Source organism: Arachis stenosperma, chromosome 3, assembly GCF_014773155.1.
Source record: "Arachis stenosperma cultivar V10309 chromosome 3, arast.V10309.gnm1.PFL2, whole genome shotgun sequence".
In the NCBI taxonomy this organism is placed as follows: domain Eukaryota; kingdom Viridiplantae; phylum Streptophyta; class Magnoliopsida; order Fabales; family Fabaceae; genus Arachis; species Arachis stenosperma.
The window spans coordinates 19,005,376-19,015,899 of NC_080379.1; the positions used below are offsets into that span (position 1 = coordinate 19,005,376).

Genomic DNA, 10,524 nt, shown 5'->3' on the forward strand with positions numbered 1-10,524 from the left:
ACCACAAAACTTAGATAGAAATGTAGAGGATGAGAAGAGCGACGCGTGGCCGCAAACGGCTCGTCAATCGGAGCTCCGTAGCTCAAGTTATGGTGGTTTGAAGATCAAAGAGAGTTAGGTTTTCTCTCTTCTCTTCTCTTTTCTCTATTCAGCGCCCAACACTCATTCTTTAGGGCAAAATGAGCTGAAATGCTCATAACTAATGTTTATATATGTTGGGTCTTGGGACCACTTAGCCCCAGTTCACTTATTTTTGTCCGTTGGCCCAATTTTGGGCCAAAACCTTTAAGATTAGCGCTCTAAATCGCACTTTAAATATTTCTACCTCCCCTAATCATAATTCCTCATTTCTTAATATTATTTACTCATAATCAACTTTCTCAGCTGCAGTACCAGACAGGTCTCAGCTGATACTGCCGGTCAAAATTTCACTGCGCACTTTTACGCAGAAAACTATGTCTTTCGACTCGGAAAAATTCACTGAATCCAAATATCATATTGAAATCATCAAATTCCAATTGCCAAATCTTCCAACCATATTCGCTCCTACTTACTCATTATTTAATTAATTTCGGTTAGACCGGGTATTACATTGATGTTGGTTTGTATATGTGATGTTAGATTGAGTTTTGGTGTTTGTTGGAGTTGATTGAGGCTTTAGAGCAAAGCTTGGTGGATGTTTGAATCATTTTGGGAATCAGCCAAGGTATGGTTTCGGTTTCCTTTATGTAATCTGTAATGTTTATGGACACTTAGGCTAGTTGACCCTAAGATAGGATTGAATGTTGTTGGTGTATAAATATTTACATGTGAATTGATGATAATTGTGGGTTGCATTAGATTATTGTGGTTGAGGATGATTATTGGAAATTGTGGTGTTGATGAGTATTGATTATTAGTGTTATTGATGAGGTTGTTGGTATTTAAGGATTGATGATGAATAATGATGTTATTGGTATTTAATGATTATAAAGGTTGATGAGGAATATTGATGTTGTTGGTGCTAATTATAAATTGTGACGTTGGTTGATGTTGGTGAGTGTGTATGTTGAGTGTGGATAATGGTTGATAATGTTGAGGTTAAGTGATGTGGATTTGAAGTAGTTGTTGATGTTTGATGTTGGTTAAAGACTATCTATGATGGTTTTGAATGTTGATGCGTAAGGAATTTGATGGTATTGAGTAGTGTGATTGGGATTATGGATGGGTGAGTTGAAAAAGGAAGGGTATGGGCTTTTATGTTGTTTTGGTAATGTTTGGGTTGGGGTTGGTTTGGTTTTGAATTGTGAGTTTTGGAAAAAAAAAGGAGTCTTGAGGCCTTTGGTAAAAATGGATTTTTGGTGAACTTTGTCCGATCATAACTTTTGTCTTAATTTTCAAATTCTGATGAAACTCATCTAGAGTTAAAGATCTTTGAAAATCCTTTAAATCGATATAAAGTTTGTGAAATTTGGAATTTTTTAGAGGAAGTTATGATCATTCAAAGTTGGTGTTAAAAATCTAAAATTTTGCAAAGTTGCAGAATTTTAGGATTTTCTAATATGTGCGGACGCACAGCCTGGTGCGCACGCACAACTCTGCAAAAATTATATTTTGTGCAGATGTACAAACCTGTGCGTACGCACAGGCAGGGGAAAAGGCTCTGGTAGCAGTGCTGGCACAGGTTGTGCACACGCACATCAAAGAAGCATTACGACCTGTGCGGACGCTCAGACTTGTGCACACGCACAAGTCGAGAAAGGTCGTCTGCTGGGGGCACTCGCACAGCTTGTGCGAGTGAACAGGCTTGTAAATTTTAGTACCTGTGCATACGCACACTTTCAAAATCTTTCCGTGTGCGCACGCACACCCCTGTGCAGACGCACACTACCTGTTTCATAATTTTAAACTTTGTTTTCAACTATTTCACCTCCCCAACAAGGTTGTAAGCTTCTACAACACCATTTTAAGACTTTTGGGCATATTTTTGGGTGTCCAAACCTGCGAAATAGTTTAAGGGCTTTAGACACTGTTATTTGGAAAAGGTTAGCAAACGGAGTACTAGGTTTCTGTTGTACGGGGGAACGTTTGATGGTGTGTGATGAATGGTTGATGAATGAGATGAGAAAGCAAGGAACTGAAATGTGAAAGAACAGTGGTTGAAAAGAGTCAAGGACTCTAAATGAAGTGATGGATCTTTCTTGTACTAAAAATGTTTTGAAAACCACTGTACCACTTTTTCATTGAGATTATGAGATGCTACGCGCCCGGCAGGGACTGAGGTTGGATCCCGCCTGTCGAGGTAGCGGCGGCGGTGGCGTAAGGATGGTGGTTCGTCCCGCTTGCACTTAGATGTGAGGTCGGTGGCAATAGATCCCGCTCACATCCCTTCAGATCATCAGAGCGTACAGTCGCAAAACCTTGGATAGTGATCCGAGCACTATATCTCGGGGGTTCCCACACCACGAATCCGAAGGGCGACATCTCCATGGAGATGTGTGACATTAGGATTTTTGCCAGTAAAGAATGTCATAAAAACAGTCGCGTTGTAGATATAGTCTCTAAACCGACAAAAATCCCTTCGTACAAACATTTTGGTTGTCACAAGTAACAAACCCCTTTAAAATTGATAACCGAGTATTAAACCTCGGGTCGTCTTCTCAAGGAATTGCAGGGAGGTATGTTCTTATTATTGGCTATGGAGATTGTAAATTGGGGGTTTTTAAATTATGAGATAAAAAGCAACAATAGTAAATAGCAGAGGAAATAAAATAATAGCAATTAAAACAAACTCTTGGCAAGGTATTAGGAAATGGAGGTCCTATCCTAGTTATCCTTATCAATTGTGATGAGAATTGGATTCTTCCCCCACCTTATTAACCTCTAACTATAGAGGTAAGTTAAGTGGTAAATTAATTCCAATTTTCAATCAACAATGAGTTTGATAACTCAAGAGTTACCAATGTCTCAACCAAAGCCAAAAAGAAAATAGTAAATTTACTGAATAAAAATTGTCTTCAGATAGGAAGCAGTAATCATGTAAATAAAAGAAAGCAATCATGAATGGAAATACCTCAAATAACATTAATTAAGAAAATTATATGTAACATGGAAGAGTTCATAAATTAAATAAAAATAAAGAACCTGGGATTGAGAGTCACTCCTAAAACTAAGAGAAGTCCTAATCCTAATCCTAAGAGAGAGAGGAGAGAACCTCTCTCAAAACTAAATCTAAATCATGGAAAAGTAAATTATGAAAAGCCCTCCTATGAATGGATGCATTCCCTCACTTTATAACCTCTGGTCTATGCTTTCTGGACTTGGATTTGGGCCAAAAAGGGGTTTAGAACTCGCTGGGGCGTGTTCTGTAATTTTCTGGTGCGTGGCCTCTGTCACGCGTTCCCGTGGGTCACGCGGTCACGTCATTCGGAGCTTTTCCTTGCCACGCGGTCGCGTCAGTCATGCGACCGCGTCATGTGCGTTCTGCTTAAAGCGCGCGTTCGCATCAGTCATGCGGCCGCGTCGCTGAATCTTCGCTTCTGGCACGCGATCGCGTCGTCCATGCGATCGCGTGAACACCAGTTTCCTTAAAGCTCCGTTTTGCTTTCTCCTTCCATTTTTGTATGTTTCCTTTTCCATCCTCTAAGTCATTCCGCCTTAGAAAATCTGAAACTACTCAACATACTAATCACGGCATCGAATGGAAATAAAGGTAATTAAAATAATTAATTTTTAAAGCTTAGGAAACAAGTTTTTCACAAGACGACATAATAAGGAAGGGAAAGTAAAACCATGCAATTAATGTGAATAAGTAGGTGAAGGATTATATAAATCACTCAAATTAAGCACAAAAGAACTCACGAAATATGGGTTTATCAACCTCCCCACACTTAAACACTAGCATGTCCTCATGCTAAATCCAAGGTAAATAAATGAGGTTAAAGTGATGGAATGCAATGCAACCTAAATTAAATGCAACTAAATGCAAATTGTTTTTACCTACTTGGTTAAAAATAAATAAGTTCTTCAAGACAAATATGAACTGGATTTCACTAATTCAAATCACAAAATACAATACAAATAACTTGCAAGAAGAAGATAGCTCATGAAAGCAGGGAACATAGAATTGAGCACTGAACCCTTGGTAGTGTATATCATTCTAACTTTCAAGTGTCTAGGGTCAATTCTCTCAATTCTCTACTAATCTTGCTTTCTATAGCTTGCTCTTCATCTAACAATCAACAAAAATTTAATGCACCAATACACAAATCAAGAGGTCTTTTAAGGGTTGTAATGGGGCTAGGGTCAAGTTAGGATTGTATTTGGCTAAGTGGACTAAAATTTGAATCCTTAATTAACTGAAACTTTCCCACCTAACTTAAACAATCTATGTAATCATAATACAACATCTAGCCATCCATTAACCATGTTTTCCACATATTCATGCATTCTAATTTTAAGTACAGTACATATGCATTGCCTTCACTACTTACTTTGGGGCATTTTGTCCCCTTTTCTTATTTACTTTTTTTTATGCATATGATTAATTTATTGAATGCATGAACATGTCCTAAACATTTTTTTCACATTTTCAGAAAATTCTAACATACTCAATTCTCAAACCAAATGTTTCCAAACCCACTTTTCCCCACACTTAATTCATAAGCATTCTCACTAGTCTAAGCTAACCAAGGATTCAAATTAAGGACATTATTGTTTTTCGCTTAGAGTTAATGATGTGCTAAAGTAAATAATAAAGGGGTAAAATAGGCTCAACATTGGTTTGCAAGGGATAATGAAAGGTAAGGCCATATGGGTATGTAAGCTCAGTGAAACAAAGGCCTCAATCATGTAAGTGCATGCATACATCAAATTATGGAAATATAGAATTAAGCAAGACAAAGATCACAATTTTAGAGAGAAAAACACACACCAAAAATAAAATATTGGTTGATAAAATGCAACCAATCAAATAGGCTCAAAATCTCACTGGTTTTGTGTGTTCAAGCTTTAAACTATGTTCCAAAATAATATTTCTTCAAACAAGTGTAACAAAAAAAAATTATTCAAATTAGTGAAATTCTCTAAATATTTTCTTGAAAAAGAAAATATTACTTCAACCAAGTGGTAAAATATGTAAAAAAAAATCAAACAAATATGCAATCAATCATGCAAATGCAATAATGAACTACAAAGAAAATTTAAACATTGGTGCTAAAATATGAAGTGACTAACCCATGGAAGTCGGTATCAACCTCCCCACACTTAAAGATTGCACCGTCCTCGGTGCATGCTGAGATGTGCAGGTGGACGGGCTGTTCCAACTAATGCTTTTCTTCAAGGATTGTGCTGATGGACTTGTTTGTCTCTCCCATGTGATCGTCTTCCGGTTCTCTTCCTGGTGGCCATCCTGAAAGAAAAAAAAGGGAAGAAAAGTAACCCAAAAATAAAGATAGAAATTAAAAGATGGAGTATGGTTGGGTTAATGCCAGATGAAAAGGGTCTCATTCACATGGTAGCTACAACATGTAAGAAAACAATAGAAGCCATGGCATACCAGTGGTGCAGAATATGCAACAATGGGGGAGAGAGTGGGGAAGGAAAGATAATATAAATTAAAAATCAATACAAAAGTAATATAGGTATAAAAGATTGGCATTGATTTAAATAATATTACCTAACCAGAATAAAACAAGTCATAAGCACCAAGATAATACCAGAGAAGAAATAACAGTTGAATAAAAAACATTTGAACACCAATGGTAAAAGAATAAATTTAGAAAAATAAAAATATGCAATGAATGAAAGTATGCAAATAAAATAAAATAAAATGAGAGGGAAAAAGGAGGAAAAGAAGAAAAAGAAAGTGAGAAAAGAGAGAGAAGGAAGAAATTAGGATTAGAAAAGAGAGGATAAGAAAATTGGCACTAATCTGGATAGGTTGTGCGACGCTGGCGACGCGGTCGCGTGGGTGACGCGGTCGCGTGGTGCGCGATAAGGTTGGGCGATGCGGACGCGTGGGGCACGCGATCGCGTGACTCGATTTGTGCTAGTGGCGCGAGTGCAGCCTCGCGGTCGCACAACTCTCTATTCGAAACTTGGTATTGCCAAAATCCAGGGTGACGCGGTCGCGTGGTCGACGCGATCGCACGGGTGGCCTTATTTCCAATATGACGCGGACGCGTGGGTGACGCGTTCGCGTGGCAGGGTGATGAGCGGATGATTTGTATACTTTTTGGCATTGTTTTTAGTATGTTTTTGATATGATCTAGTTAGTTTTTAGTATATTTTTATTAGTTTTTAGTTAAAATTCACTTTTCTGGACTTTACTATGAGTTTGTGTGTTTTTCTGTGATTTCAGGTATTTTCTGGCTGAAATTGAGGGACCTGAGCAAAAATCTGATCCAGAGACCAAAAAGGACTGCAGATGCTGTTGGATTCTGACCTCCCTGCACTCGAAGCGGATTTTCTGGAGCTACAGAAGCCCAATTGGCGCGCTCTCAACGGCTTTGGAAAGTAGACATCCTGGGCTTTCCAGCAATATATGATAGTCCATACTTTGCCCAAGATTTGATGGCCCAAACCGGCGTTCAAAGTCACCTCAAGAAATCCCAGCGTTAAACGCCGGAACTGGCACCTAATTGGGAGTTAAACGCCCAAACTGGCACTAAAGCTGGCGTTTAACTCCAAGGAGAGTCTCTACACGAAATTTCTTCATTGCTCAGCCCAAGCACACACCAAGTGAGCCCGGAAGTGGATTTTTATGTCATTTACTCATCTATGTACTAGTTTTCTATAAGTAGGACCTTTTACTATTGTATTAGAGACATCTTGGTAGCTATCTTTGAGTTTTATGCTATCTTAGATCATTGGGAGGCTGGCCATTCGGCCATGCCTAGACCTTATGCTTATGTATTTTCAACGGTGGAGTTTCTACACACCATAGATTAAGGTGTGGAGCTCTGCTGTACCTCGAGTATTAATGCAATTACTATTGTTCTTCCATTCAATTCCGCTTGTTCTTTATCCAAGATATCACTTGTTCTTCAACATGATGAAGGTGATGATTGACGCCCATCACCATTCTTACCCATGAACAAGGTGACTGACAACCATTCTTGTTCTACAAGCATCTGAGGCTTAGTGAATATCTCTTGGATTCTTCGGAATCTTCGTGGTATAGGCAGGACCTGATGGCGGCATTCAAGAGAATCCGGAAGGTCTAAACCTTGTCTGTGGTATTCTGAGTAGGATTCAATGACTGAATGACTGTGACGTGCTTCAAACCTGTAACCTACTGGGCGTTACTGACAGACGCAAAAGAGTTATTCTATTCCGGTAGGGGAGGGAACCAAACCGGTGATTGGCAGCACTGTGACAGAGTGTGTGCATTAGCTTTCACTGCGCGGATGGGAGGTAGCTGCTGACAACAGTGAGACCCTACACGAGCTTGCCATGGAAAGGAGTAAGAAGGGCTGGATGAAGGCATTAGAAAAGCAGAGAGACGGAAGGGAAGGCATCTTCATGCACTTGTCTGAAGCTCTTACACCAATGAATTACATAAGTATCTCTATCCTTATCTTTTATGTTATTTTCGTTCATCACCATATACATCTGAGTTTGCCTGACTAAGATTTACAAGATGACCATAGCTTGCTTCAATACTAACAATCTCCGTGGGATCGACCCTTACTCACGTAAGGTTTATTACTTGGACGACCCAGTGCACTTGCTGGTTAGTTGTGCGAAGTTGTGTAATGCCATGGTATTGAGCCACCAAGTTCTTGGAGCCATTACCGGAGATTATTTGAGTTGTGAAAAAGTATTGTTCACAATTTTGCGCACCAAGTTTTTGGCGCCGTTGCCGGGGATTGTTCAAGTTTTGAGCAAGCTTTTGGTAACATCAGTGCCAAGATCCGGCAACAACATCAAGTTTTTGGTGTTATTGCCCGGGATTGTTTAGGCTGGACAACTGACGGTTCATCTTGTTGCTTAGATTAGGTATTATTTTTTTCGAAATTCTTGAAGATGAATTCTAGAGTTTCATGATGATTTGTTGAAATCTGGCTGGCTGAGAAGCCATGTCTAATCTCATTGGACCGAGGTTTCAACTTATCACCACAAGAACTTGTTGATTTCTTGTCAATCTTGCTCTTGGAGCAGTGATCTGCTAAGATTTGGCTGACCTTTGGTCATGTCTAGTGTTTTGGACCGAAGCTTTCTTTGAAAGCTTGGCTGGCTGTGAAGCCATGTCTAATTCCTGGACCGGAGTCTTAGACTAGCACTGCACTGATTCCTGGAATTCTCATTAAGAATTTTGATACCTTTTCCTACTTAATTTTCGAAAAACACAAAAAAATTACAAAATCATAAAAAGACCAAAAAAATTTGATGTTTCTTGCATAAGTTTAGTGTCTTATCCTAAGTTTGGTGTCAAATGCATGTTTTTGTTATAATTTTCGAATCCATGCATATATTTCTTTGTTTTGATCTTTGAATTCTATTGACTTGAAGTATTTTGTGTGTCTCATATGCATTCTCATATTGTTAGTGTCAGTAGTATACAAACTGCTAAGTTTGGTGTCTTGCATGCATTGTTAATTGATTCCTTTTGCATTTTGATTATTAAAAATCCAAAAATATTTTTAATTCGTGTCTTTTCAAGTCAATGATACAAAGAATTGAAGATTCAGAACATACTGCAGAGGAATTACACAGAAAAAGCTGAGCATTCAAAAATGCCCAGTGAAGAAGGCAGACTGGCGTTTAAACGCCAACCAGGGTACCTGGTTGGGCGTTTAACGCCCAAAGAGGTAGCATTTTGGGCGTTAAACACCTGAATGTATACCATTCTGGGCGTTTAACGCCAGGATGGTGCTAGGGGGAAGATTTTGTTTTCAAATCAATTTTTTCTTAGTTTTTCAAAATCAAATCTTTTTCAAATCAAATCTTTTCAATCAAATGTTTTCAAAATCAATTTCTTTCCTTTTTAAAAGATACTTACTAACAATTAATGATTTGATTGAACATCTCAAAAATTGTTGCCTTTTCTGTTGAGAAAGGTTTTATGTTTGAATCATATCTTTTCTTGTTAGGCAAGTCATTAATTTTTAAAATCATATCTTTTCAAATTGTTTTCAAATCATATCTTTTAAAATTGTTTTCAAATCATATCTTCTCAATCACATCTTTTTAAAACCATAAATTTTCAATTAAATCTTTTTTACCACGTCTTTTTCAAAATAGTTTTCAATCAAATCTTTTTAATTTCTAATTTCAAAATCTTTTTCAAAAATCACTTGATTTCTTTTCCACTTTGATTTTCGAAAATCAATTAATGTTTTTCAAAAATGTTTTCAAAATATTTTAATGAATTTTCGAAAATTCTCTTCCCTCCTTCCCACATCCTTCTATTTATGGAGTACCACTCCTTCTAAATGCACAATTCGAACCTTATCTAATTAAAGTTCGAATTCTTCTTCTCCTTCTTCTTTCTATTTCTCTTTTCCTCTGACATTTCAAGGAATCTCTATACTGTGACATAGAGGATTCCACACTTTCTGTTTCTCTTCTCTTTCATATGAGCAGGAGCAGAGACAAAGGCATTCTTGTTGAGGCTGATCCTGAACCTGAGAGAACCTTGAAGCGAAAGCTAAGAGAAGCCAAAACACAAACTCTCTTTAGAGCACCTGACCGAATTCTTCAAGGAAGAAGAACAAATGGCCGCCGAAAACAACAACAATGCCAACAATGCAAGGAAGGTGCTTGGTGACTTTACTGCACCTACTCCTGATTTCTATGGGAGAAGCATCTCTATCCCTGCCATTGGAGCAAACAACTTTGAGCTTAAGCCTCAATTAGTTTCTCTAATGCAACAGAATTGCAAGTTCCATGGACTTCCAATGGAAGATCCTCATCAGTTTTTAGCTGAGTTCTTGCAAATCTGTGACACAGTCAAGACTAATGGGGTTAACCCTGAGGTCTACAGACTGATGCTATTCCCTTTTGCTGTAAGAGACAGAGCTAGAATATGGTTGGATTCTCAACCTAAAGAAAGCCTGGACTCTTGGGAAAAGCTAGTCAATGCCTTCTTGGCAAAGTTCTTTCCACCACAAGATGGAGTAAGCTTAGAGTGGAAGTCCAAACCTTCAGACAGAAGGATGGAGAATCCCTCTATGAAGCTTGGGAAAGATACAAACAATTAATCAGAAAATGTCCCTCTGACATGCTTTCTGAATGGAGCATCATAGGTATTTTCTATGATGGTCTCTCTGAACTATCCAAGATGTCCTTGGATAGCTCTGCTGGAGGATCTCTTCATCTGAAGAAGACGCCTGCAGAAGCTCAAGAATTGATTGAAATGGTTGCAAATAACCAATTCATGTACACTTCTGAAAGGAATCCTGTGAACAATGGGACTAGTCAGAAGAAAGGAGTTCTTGAGATTGACACTCTGAATGCCATATTGGCTCAGAACAAGATATTGACTCAACAAGTCAATTTGATTTCTCAAAGTCTGTCTGGAATGCAAAATGCACCAAACAG

At 38.3% G+C, this 10,524-nt stretch overlaps 1 non-coding gene across 1 annotated transcript; it reads right to left on the minus strand.

Moving 5' to 3' along the window:
• Positions 1 to 10,102: 10,102 nt before the first annotated feature.
• On the minus strand, positions 10,103 to 10,210 carry LOC130971160 (small nucleolar RNA R71). Its single transcript, XR_009082395.1, has one exon. It is a non-coding gene; the product is annotated as a small nucleolar RNA R71 (small nucleolar RNA).
• Between the last annotated feature and the right edge of the window lie 314 nt (positions 10,211 to 10,524).